This window comes from Solanum dulcamara, chromosome 4 (genome assembly GCF_947179165.1).
Source record: "Solanum dulcamara chromosome 4, daSolDulc1.2, whole genome shotgun sequence".
NCBI classification, from domain to species: Eukaryota; Viridiplantae; Streptophyta; class Magnoliopsida; order Solanales; family Solanaceae; genus Solanum; species Solanum dulcamara.
In genome coordinates, this window is record NC_077240.1 from 20,245,788 (window position 1) to 20,258,891 (window position 13,104).

The window sequence follows — 13,104 nt, forward strand, 5'->3', positions numbered from 1 at the left end:
AGTGTCATCTTAAACTAGACAAACTAATTGAAACGAAAGAGTAATAGATAGTTCATCTTATTTTTGAAAAGAGAACACTTGTATTTTCTTGGACATACTGAAAATAAAATAAATAGAACTTGTGCCAGATGGAATAATTACAAAACTATGTGAACAATATTGCAGAAGTTGCCATTTTCCAATGAGATAAAGAGAAAGGAACGTTCATTAGCATTGAAAAGTCAAAACAATGAATCACTTTTGCTGGTTTATCTTGACAGGGAAGCACTAAAGTACCTTTTAAGAAAAGTAGTAAACAACTAAACATTCATTGTTTCACACTTAATTATCTCAAGACTTGTAATATTCCAACATTTAGCAGCAGCCTTGGCCCCTTTTGACCTGCACAGCAAGAATTATACCTCTATATAACCAGAGATTGAGTAGCGTCTACATAGCAAGAATCAGCAATGGCAGGTGAGAAAGTGAATTTGTTTGGATACTGGGCAAGCCCTTTTGCTCTGAGGGTTCATTGGGCACTGAAACTGAAAGGGCTTGAATATGACTACCAAGAAGAAGATCTCCCAAACAAAAGTCCTCTGCTGTTGCATACAATCCAGTTCATAAAAAGATTCCCGTTTTGGTTCATAATGGGAAACCTATTGCAGAATCACTAGTCATACTTGAATACATTGAAGAGACATGGAAGCACAATCCACTCCTCCCCGAAGATCCTTATGAAAGAGCCAAGGCGCGTTTTTGGGTAAAATTTGTTGATGACAAGGTAATAACCAATGTTCAAATATGGAAGAATCCATTCCCTGTTGCTTGTTTATCATCTTGCAGCAAATCACTGGATCATTCATGCTTTTTCTTTCTTTACAGTGTGTGCCAGGAATATTTGGTACTTTCTCCAAGGTTGGAGAGGAGCAGCAGAAGATAGCAAAAGAAGCTCGTGAGAACTTGAAAATTTTACGGGTGAACTAGGCAAGAAGCGCGTTTTTGGAGATACGAAAATAGGCTTCATAGATGTCGCATCTGCTTGGATCATCTGCTGGGCTCAGATTGTTGAGGAGATTGTGGATATCAAACTTATTGATGCTGAGGAAATGCCTTCACTTGTTTCATGGTTTCAGAATGTCCTCGAAGCTGTTCCTATTCTGAAAGTGTGTACACCATCCAAAGACAAATTGTTAGAGCATAACAAAGGATTTTACAAGATGTTGGTTGCTTCAGCATCACCTTGAAATCTAAAATCTGTTTCCATGGAAGGAAGATTTTACTAAATATGATTATATGACATAACTACTTGACAAGGTAGATGTAAGGTCTAGGTACACTCTACCCTCCCCAGCCCTGGGACTATACTGGGTATCATGTTGTTGTTTGTTTGATTATATGACATGTAATCTTTTCGATGAGTTTGAATGACATGTAAGATTTTTCCTATCAAATACAATTGTGGGAAATAAGGGCACAAACATCTATGATCATGATATCATATACTCATTTTCTGCAAAATTAGAGAAACTTCAACTATTTAAATGTCAAGGAACATAGAACCTTCATAAAGGACAAGTGCCTGTCAATACACGAACAAAACATTTGAGTTCCTTCAACAAAGAAACCCAGCACTGACACATTGATGATAAGCTACAAGGGACTAGAGACTTTGAACCATAATATCATCGATCATTAATGAGGAAGCAACCCTCATCCTACACATTAAGATAGACATTCAGCTTGCGTCCATAAGTGATCATAAACCTATTTGTTCAAAATCACTACCACTCATATATTTGAATATGATGAATAAAAGAGCCAGTCCGGCAAGAGAGATCAGGAAAGAGAAAACAATTTTGATACACACACAAATTGTTAGAGCATAACAAAAGATTTTACAAGATGTTGGTTGCTTCAGCATCACCTTGAAATCTAAAATCTGTTTCCATGGAGGAAGATTTTACTAAATATGATTAAATGACATAACTACTTGACAAGGTAGAGGTAACTCAGGTAAGGTCTACGTACACTCTACCCTCCCAGAACCTACTGGTTGGATTATATTGGGTATGCTGTTGTTTGTTTGATTATATGACATGTAATCTTTTGATGAGATTGAATGCCATGTAAGATTACGCGAATCAAATACAATTGTGGGGAAATAAGGGCATAAGCATCTTTGATCATTATATCATAGTCATTTTCTGTAAAATTAGAGAAACTTCAACTATTTAAATGTCAAGGAGCATTGCACCTTGATAAAGGACAAGTGCCTGACTGTCAATACGCCACACAACATTTGAATTCCTTTTGAAGATGTGAGTTTCTTCAACTTTCTGCAAGTAAAAGTGAATTTCATTTTAGTTAAAGGGAGGTGGAAAAAGTGCTGTGGAAGTTACAAGAAACCCAGCACTGACAAATTGATGATAAGCTACAAAGGACCAGAGACTTTGAACCATAATTTAATCGACCATTAATGAGGAAGCAACCCTCATCCATTAGTTTTTTTTTTTGAGGAAGCCCTCATCCATTAGTAAGGCTATACACATTAAAAGTACTACCACTCATATATTTGAATATGATGAATAAAAGAGCCAGTTCGGCAAGAGAGATCAGCAAAGAGAAAACAAGTTCACACATAGAGATATAAAGAACCAGAATATTATTCCAGTCCAAGCCAGGTAACTGATCCTGATATCATCTCTATCATGACACAATTCCATATTAGTTTCGTAGGTATTAAGAACATACTGTGTTAAAAAAATTAGGAGCTATTTTCTTTGGCCAATTCACCAGAAAAGTCTCAAATTGAAAGAAATATCATAATAAGACTACGATATGCATGAAGTTCAGTAGTGCAACAGAAAATGTAAAAATGACATGCTTTTACTGAAGCTTCATCATCCTGTTGTAAATGATAAAACTCTAGTATTCTTCATACGGAAGGGAGAGACTGAACATAGCCACACAAGAAGCTTGCTAGATTGAATCACGCTGAAAGTGTAAATATGTAAACAATAAGAACACATCTCAAAGTTGAAAAAAGATTTTGCAGATGATACTAGTTGAATCAGATATATTCAGAAGAGTTGAGATGTCCACCAAAGCTTGTACCTTACAGTGGACATAGAAGCACAGATGATGCACAGAGTAAATTAAGAGAGAAAAAATTGATAAAGCTGCATCATAAGCAGGAAAATCATCTATAATAATAAAGACTTTGAGAGGAAATTACTTTTTCAAACTTTAAAGGTCCTTGCCAGCAGAGTGTCGTTCTGTAAGATATTCAGATATCATTTATGGAATTTTATATGCGAATATCTAATGCCCAAAATTTCAAGTATCATGAAAACAACAGTTAGTAGAATAAACCTACACTACAACAACAACAACAACAACAACCCAGTGAAATCCCACAACGTGGGGTCTGTAGAGGGTAAAGTGTACGCAGACCTTACTCCTACCAAGGTAGGACGGCTGTTTCCGGGAGACCCTCGGCTCAATAAAAGCATTAAAAGAGGTTAGATAAAGTTAAGAAGTTATGAAGTTCAAAGCGATAAGGTAAAGCAAATAACGAGAGCGATACAAATAAAATAGAGTAATCAAAGTACAGATAATAGACCTACACTCTGGTGAGATAATAGAAAATGCAGAAGCCATAATCTTTTACCGAGTTACTGATACTGCAACTTCCAAGTGCAAAGGGAGTCATGAGAAAAGAGAGTAGACTAATCAAACAGAAACTTACCAGTCGTTGCATGATGCAGTCCCAAGAAATCACATCCACTGTGCTCTTCATATTTTAAGCCGTAGACTCAGAGTTAGCATCAACTGACAAAAAAAAATTCTCTTACAAGGCAACATGCTCGACCTACTAACCTATCCTCAGCCCAGGTCTAGAAGTCAACTTTTAAAGCACAATTAAAGTACCACTATGAGTTTTCAGTTCTCACAATGCAAAAAGCCTGAATAGATGGCAGAGCTCTCATCATCCATGTCTCATCATTCTGCATCATTTCAAGGATGTACAGTGGACTTTCTATTCTTGAGGTTTGCATTCTAAGCAACGACTTGTACACTTGCAAATTAGCCAGACCAAAATGTCTAAGAATTGTAAGAAACTCCATACCCTTCTCAAAATTTCTAGTTTCTTCGAAATATTCAGAAATTGCGACAGCAATACTTGGTGATGGCGTCCATTCATAATGTTTTGGAGCAGCAAGACCACTTTTCAAGGTATCAATAGCTATATCGAATTGTTGACTTCTTATCCAGCCCTCCACCAGTATCTCCCAGGTTTTAGAATTTGGACATCCACCTTTCTCCAACGTGCGATAATGTAACGATTCAGCTTTTTCCACAGATCCATTTCTCATGTATCCACCGAGAACTCTGTTGGAGACCCTAATGTCATATGTCCTGCATTGAGACTCCCATTCCACAAAAATTCTCTCGGCTTCTCTCATGTCACCTAGCTTGACCAAAGACGACAACATACACATGTAATTGGCACAAGTTATTGGGGAGTTTACTGCTTTAGAAGCTTCCCAGACCCGATGTACTCCATCTTTGTTATTCAAAGAAGCATACTGCGTAATGAGAAAGAAGTATGGATAGTGATTACTGTTAGATATTTTCTTTTCAGCAGTTTTTAAGGCCAAAATTGCCTTGTCCGTCAGTCCCACTTTCTTATAAATATTTGCTAATGTAGATAAAGAGCTCCATCCCACTTCTACATTTTGGTCGCTCAGCATCTCTTTGTATACCATCTCTGCTGATTCAACCCCAGAGAGCTCCCCACATGCGTCCATCCAGAGATTATAGGAGAGGATATTTAAGGTTATTCGGTTTTGTTTCATTTGGAGAATGACTGATGGTACTTTCTGGTACTGAGATGTGGCCTTATAAAGCTTCATCATCTCATTAAATGGATGAGGGCTCAGAGTAAGTCCCAACTTGTTTATCTTTAGCATGAAAGCTTCAGCCTTCTCAGTGGACCTTTCTTCAACATAACAACGAAGAAGAGGGAGGGAAGCAGCTTTCAGTGAAACAGTACTGGTTAAACTCTCAAAATATCTTTCAGCTTCTATTCTACCGTGTTCTTTAACAGTTAATTCCTGTCTCCTGGCATAATCATAAGGTAACATCTGAGAACTATGTTGAGTTTCCATCCAGTTAAGTATCTGCAAATAAATATAAAAAGAGAAAGAAAGATATACATTATTGTCTCCGTTACTTGCACAAAAGATATACATTATTGTCTCCGTTAGTTGCACAAACAGAACAAAAAGAGGAGATATTTCAGAAGAAAAGGTTTCATAGTCCTAGTGTAAAAAAACACTTCGTTTTTCTCCACATACTCCAAAACAAAAGTTGTGCAAGTTAATCCTTAGTTTACCTATTTCTCAATTATTATAAAGCTGACACAATTAATGGATAATGCCATAGCATCACTAGTACGCCTCTATCAAGTATATCAGCTGATATTAGCAGTATTTAAATGTAGGAGCAATACAAAATTTTATGGAAACAAGTAGATTACAGTTTTCTTTTTTGGTATGCTCTTTTGAGAAACTCACGTCCTTCTGTAAGATTCTCCACTTTATGTCACACCCGGTATTCAGGGTTCCGACCACATCAATAATAATTTACCTTCATAACAAGAAAATAAGTAGTAGTCTAAACCGCACCCAACTTTTGTCCTTCAAATTTACAACAAAACAAAAGATAATCCTACCAGCATCTCAAAAAGGAAATCATTGATTCATTTGATTGTCTCAAATAACCTTATTACAGCAATACATCATATAATCAAGCACCCAAAAGAACAAAGTTCCTTATTTCTTTCAAAAAGAGATACTTCTTTTAACATTCAAAATTAAAAAATCAAGTTATTACTGTTGTGCCAATACTATAGAAAAAACCATTTTTTTTTGTTTTCCATCCGGTGTCCGGTACCCGCACTGCATTGGAATCCGACTAATCTAGATTCTCGCCAAGTAGGGCCCATTTGCGATAACTCAGGGTTCGAAATCAAGACCTCTAGTTAGGCAAGGAGCAGCCCATCACCACATTAATCAAGTAATCACGCGCCAATAAAATTCTTCCTTTTTTTTTCTTCTAACAAAAATACACTTTTACCAGCATTAGAAAAGCTCAAATAAACTAAAGTATCATGTTGACATTTTAAACTTAAGTAACCCTACTAAATCACATAATCAAGCACCCAAAGCTACGAAATTCCACAACTTTGTTTAATTTTTTTAAATAAACAAAAACTGATGAGTAAATACAAGACCTCCAAAGCAGGTCGAAAACGACGTCGTTTCATGAGCCTCCGTATAATCACCCTAAGATCTTTTAGAGAAACTCTACGGCCTCATCCACCCAATTCTCAAGCACACTCCTAACAGTAACACCCGATGAAACGAGCTTCAAAATTCGTTTTTCCAAATCACCCCCTCCGGGGGAACTGCCGTTAATCGGCGTCGCTTTGTGGTAGAGCATGATCGTGACAGCACAAATCTCCATGTCCACGAGCTTCCAAAACATGTGAAATAATTTCCATGAGAGTGTAGAAACTACAGATATGGAATAAAGAGAGAAAAGGGTGTTTATTACCTGTGAAATCTTGAAAGATTGAACCCAGCTGCTGCTACCTTGAATTGCATTTTAAGAGAATTCCTTACTGAGAGTTTCTTGCTGCTTTGGTGTCTTGTTTGGGTTATATGTTTTTGAAGGTCCAGTTTAGTCCACAATGTCTGAAATTTTGTCCCATTTTAACCCCTGAAGATATAATTAACTGAAAAGGGTTAAAATTATCCCTAAAATTTGAAAAAAAATTTATTTATACCCTTCGTTATACTTTATGACCAATTATACCCTGACCGTTATACTTTGGGCCAAACATACCCTTGAGTATAACAGAGTGTCACGTGTCAGTTTCTCAGTGGCCAACTTATTTCCTCTTTTAAATATGTTTTTTAATTTTTTTTAAATCTGTTTTTAAAATCTTTTTTTTATCTTTTTTTTAAATTTATTTTTTTATCTGTTTTTAAATCTGTTTTTTTTAAAAAAAAAATCTGTTCCGTTTTTTTAAATGTTTTTTAAAATAATCTTTTTTTTATCTATTTTTTAAATCTGTTTTTTTATTTTTTTTAAATCTGTTTTTAAAATCTATTTTTTATATGTTTTTTAAATCTATTTTTTTTATCTATTTTTAAATCTGTTTTTTTTAAATCTGTTCCCTTTTTTTATCTGTTTTTAAATCTTTTTTTAAAATATATTTTTTTAAATCTGTTTTTTTTATCTGTTGTTTCAAATCTGTTTTTTAAAATCTCTTTTTTTAAATGTTTTTTAAATCTATTTTTTTTAACTGTTTTTATATATAAAAAACAGATTTTAAAAAACAGATTTAAAAAAACAGATAAAAAAAACAGATTTAAAAAAAATATTTTAAAAAAAGATTTAAAAACAGATAAAAAACGGAACAGATTTTTAAAAAATAGATTTAAAAAACAGATAAAAAATATATTTAAAAAAAAAAACAGATTTTAAAAAATAGATAAAAAAACAGATTATTTTAATAAAACATTTAAAAACAGATAAAAAAAAAAGGGAACAGATTTAAAAAAAACAGATTTAAAAACAGATAAAAAAATAAATTTTAAAAAAAAAGATTAAAAAATAGATTTTAAAAACAGATTTAAAAAAAATTAAAAAAATATATTTAAAAGGGGAAATAAGTTGGTCACTGAGAAACTGACACGTGGCACTCTGTTATACTCAAGGGCATATTTGGCCCAAAGTATAACGGTAAGAGTATAATTGGCCCTAAAATATAATGAAGAGTATAAGTAAACTATTTTTCAAAGTTCAGGAATAATTTTGGCCCTTTTCCGTATAATTAAAGTAAATAAATTGTTTTTTTAAAACAAACAAACAATAATTCAGCTTTTAAATAATTTTGTTACACAATTCTCTATAAAGCCAATGGTGGCTCATGAATTCATCGAATTTTAGGTGTTTTAAGGAGTCTTAAGTGCACGTTTACATGCTATACACTCCATCGTCATTTATAATTAAAAAGAACATTTTAATGAAATGAATTTTTGAAGGAGATAAATTGTTCAAATACAATATCATGTGTAGTTTGCAATTTACTTTAAATTTATTTCAATTTTAATTGTAACTATATATTGTTAATATATAGTTTCAAATATAATAGCAAACGCGATCCAAACCAACATTCAACTTAGATACAATTAGAAATTTGAATTTTGCTTTTATTTATTATTATTACTAGTTTAGTGTATGTGTTTTGTATGTGTGTCTAATGTCAATCAATAAAACTATATATATATATATATATATATATATATATATATATATATATAAAATTATTAAAAAGTTATTGACGCTAAAATGAATGTTATACATAGTATCTATTTAAATGATATAAATATTGTATCTCAAATATGCTATTTTTTGTTGTGTCTTATCTAATCAACAACAACAAAATACCTAGTGGAATCCCACAAGTGGGATGTGAAAAAAATAGAATATACGCAAGCTTTATCACTAGCTTATAGAGATAGAGAAGTTGTTTCTAAAAGATCCTTGGCTCGAGTGCAGTAAATCAAAATACAAAGCAAGAGAAAATAGTGTAAAAACCATAGCAACTAACATGAATCAATAAAATAGTGCGATAATTGAAATACAGTAAATAACTAACGATGTGAGATATTAAAAGCAAGAACTATAATAATACCAGGTGATAGCAAGTACAACAACCAAATACTATATGAAAAGGCTAGTAATATGACAACCCCTAACTAGCGGCTAACTGGCTACCCTTATCCGTGACCTCAATACCTTTCTATTTAAGGTCATGTCCTCAGTAAATTGAAGATGTGTCATATCCTGTCTAATCACCTTTCTTCAATACTTCTTCGGCCTACCTCTACCTCTCTTCAACCCCACTATATCCAACCTCTCACACCTTCTCATTGGGGTATCCGCATATCACCTCTTCACATGCCCAAATTACCTCAGTCTCCCTTCCTCATCTTGTCCACCATGGAGGCCAATTCTACTTTCTCCCAAATATCCATATTCCTAATCTTATCACTCCTAATATGTCTGGTCATCTATCTCAACATTTTCATTTTCGCCACTTGCATAAGTAAAAGACAGAAGGGGAGCCTTGGAGTAACTGGTAAAGTTGCTGCCATGTGACCAGGAGGTCACGGGTTCAAGCCTTGGAAACAGCCTCTGGCAGAAATGCAAGGTAAGGCTGCGTACAATAGACCCTTGTGGTCGGGCCCTTCCCCGGACCCTGCGCATAGCGGGAGCTTAAGTGCACCGGGCTGCCCTTGCCCTTGCATAAGTAAAAGACATGGAAGAAATGTTTTTCACATGCACATTGCAAAATTAACACATGAAACTACACACATACAAATACACACATAAACATCTTTTTTTCGTATTTTATTGAAAAATAATATTGATAATTGAGCTTTTTTTAAGGTTATATAATTTTAGAATACTCAAACAAGACATTGTTCGGATTTATGCCGGAACGCTCAACTACATAAGTCATTCATCTTATGAGGAGACTGGTTGAGCAGTATAGGGAGAGGAAGGGGGACTTACATATGGTATTCATCGACCTAGAAAAGGCCTATAATAAAGTGCCACGACAGATACTATGGAGATGTTTGGAGGCTAAAGGTGTACATGTGGCATACATTAGGGTGATCAAGAACATGTATGAGGGAGCCAAAACCAGGGTAAGGACAGTCGGAGGCGACGCAGAGCACTTTCCAGTTGTGATGTGGTTGCATCAAGGATCAACTCTTAGTTCATTTTTATTTTCCTTGGTGATGGATGGATTGACGTGATAAATTCAAGGTGAGGTGCCATGGTGTATGCTTTTTGAGGACGACATAGTCTTGATCGATGAGACTCATAGCGGAGTTAACGTTAAGCAGGAGAATTGGAGACAAACCTTGGAGTCTAAAGGGTTTAAGCTGAGTAGGACCAAAATAGAGTACTTAGAGTGCAAGTTCAGTGAGATACCTCAGGAGGTTGACATGGAAGTTAGGCTTGGTGACCAGGCCATCCTAAAGAAAAGTAGTTTCAAGTTCCTTGGGTCTATTATGCAAGGCAGCGGGAAGATTGACGATGATGTCACATATCATATTGGGGCAGGGTGGATGAAATGGAGGCTCGCTTCCGGTGTGCTATGTGACAAGGAGGTGCCACCACAACTTAAGGGCAAGTTCTACAAAGTGGTGGTTAGACCGGCTATGTTATATGGGGCGGGGTGTTGGCCAGTTAAGGTATCTCACGTCCAAAAGATGAAAGTTGCTGAAATGAGAATGTTGAGATGGATGTATGGGCATAACATGAGCGACATGATTAGAAATGAGGCTATTTAGGACAAGGTAGGAGTGACCTCGGTGGAAGACAAGATGCAGAAAATGCGACTAAGATAGTTTGGGCACGTGAAGCAGAGAGACATAGATGCCCCAGTGCGGAGGTGTGAGAGGCTGGCCATGGATGGTTTCAGAAGAGGTAGGGGTAGGCCGAAGAAATATTGGGGAGAGGTGATTAGACAGGACATGGCGCAGTTACAACTTACCGATGACATGACCTTAGATAGGAGGGTGTGGAAGACCCACATTAGGGTTGATGGCTAGTTCATAGTTTCGTTATTCTTCCTTTTTAGTAGGCATATTAGCGCACTATAATTCCTTGTAGTCTGATTTCTGTTATTATCTACGACTTTCTGTACTTTGATTTGCTCTATTTTATCTAGGTTTCTTTCGTTATTTGCTTTGTCATATCGCTCTGTACTTCTTATCCTTATCTAACTCCTTTTTATGATTTTACTGAGCCGAGGGTCTTTCGGAAACAGTCGTCCTACCTTGGTAGGAGTCAGGTCTGCGTACACTTTACCCTCTCCAGACCACGTTTAGGGATTTCACTGGATTGTTGTTGTTGTATTCAAACAAGACATTCCAATATGATATGATTAAAAATATTAATTTAATATTATCCGTGCATCGCTCAGATACATATACTAATAAATTTATAAAGTTAAATTGAAATTCACTCAATAGTTAAGAGATAAATAACAACCAATGGATGCATGTTCTTTCAATAAATTCAAAAGGAGGATATAATAGCCGACTTCTATTAATGAGACCCACTAATGGTAGCTCTCTTTCATTTTAAAATAGATTTCAATAAGAAAGAATTGTTATATAGTTCAAATTAAAAATATTTAGAAATAAATTTTAATTAATTTTAAAGTACTAAATATAAAATATTTTTGCTCAGAAGAAAAAAAAATGGAAACCACAAAGTTGAAGACCTGTTAATGAAAATTAAGTTCTAACACATAAAGTTATATAACCAAAAACATTCTCATAAACCTAAAAAATATTGGAATCGAAATAACATAACGTTATGCAAATTTAACAATTATAAATATTGGCGGAGATAAATCAGATGACAAGAAAAATTATCATAAAAGAAGCATAATATTTAATATGATTTGATTACATGACCTACATATTGAAAAAATAAATATTTGAAAAACACAAGATCTATTGAAAGAATAATCTCCCCCCCCCCCCCTAAATAGAACTATTTAATGATTACATTGAAAATGTTATTCTATTATTGTTTTTAGAAAAAAGATCCTCAATTTATAAAAGTTTAAATTTTTCCTCCAAAAAATAATTAACTAAATATTAAAGAGATTTTTTTTTCAACAAACTTTTTCTACCAAAATAAAGTAATTCTAACTATGATAAAAAAAATAGGGGTAAGTTCTAACAAAAAGAAAAAGTCTTAAAATTGGAAAAAGAATAGAAAGTCAAACTCCTAAACCAAAATTTTATAACCAAAATATTTAGTAACCGTGACCTCAAAAGAACCATCCTTTTTTTTTTGTTGGAATCATATACCCTCATTTAGAGGCTTCACTTGCCATTCCTAGTGAGATTTATAATTAAATATTAAATTATAGATTAAAAAATAATAAATGACAATTTTGAGGTGTAAAATATTAGGATTTCTTTAAATAGAATTATAGGGTTTTTTTTTAAAAGGTAAAGATAATTAATTTAGAAGTGTTCCATAAACTTACGAATTCAAGTGTTAGTAGAAACTTTGCCCTTTTTTGAACGTTTTTTGGACCTCTTTTGCCTATTTTTTGAATATTTTTTAAAACTTTTTTTTTTTGCCTACTATTTGGAAGGTTTTTGATTATTTTTTTTAGATCAAGTCTATTTTAGTTGAAAAAGATTCTCCATGTAGTAATTTAATCATAATAAGAATATTTTCTCCATTTAATTATTATTATGTTTATTATTATCAATATTTAATATTATTAAAATAATGATATAATAATTAAAGAAAAATGGAGAAAAAACGATTTTGTCATAAGCAAAGTCTTGTAATAAAGAGCAGAAATACACTTTTAATATAGTACTAGTTAATTCCTTCCCATTTTCCGCCAAGTTGCTGTTGGTGTATAGTATAAGTTAAACGAGAAAAAGATTTTGGGCTGAAACTAATGAAACCAACCATTCTTTGATCTTCCCATCCATATTTCTGATGTTTATGTTATTGCAGGGCTGGCGGCCTCTCAATATGAAGTTCTTACGGAACCATGGTGATTGGTGGAGAAGAAAATTAAAATTGATCGTCATGTAGACACAATCTGCACATCAATGATTGTGACGGGTTGGGGGGAATCCAAATTGCCTTTTTTTTTTTTTTTTGGTAAATTCACTTAATGCGGGGGTTGAACAAAATAAACTGATATATTATTGGTTTCCAGGGGTTGGAGCTTTTTATTAATTTTTTCTTACTCCTTCCTTTACAAGTTAGAGGGGCAAGTGTGTTCCAATTTTTAGACGATTAGAACAATTTTGATACCAAAAGATAATGGAGAGACAAAAATGCAATACTTTTGACCCTTTTCGCAGAAATATGATACATATTAGGGATCAATTACCATATTTATGTGCGCAGGATCTTTCTTTTACGTACAGGAAGAAAAGGTGGATTTTAGGATCAAGTGTTTGGCATACCATGTGAATGGAG

At 33.9% G+C, this 13,104-nt stretch overlaps 2 pseudogenes; one reads left to right on the forward strand and one right to left on the reverse strand.

The window, feature by feature from the left end:
* Positions 1 to 189: 189 nt before the first annotated feature.
* On the reverse strand, positions 190 to 6,761 carry LOC129884081 (pentatricopeptide repeat-containing protein At5g27460-like; annotated as a pseudogene).
* On the forward strand, positions 450 to 1,399 carry LOC129886858 (glutathione transferase GST 23-like; annotated as a pseudogene).
* Positions 6,762 to 13,104: the final 6,343 nt, after the last annotated feature.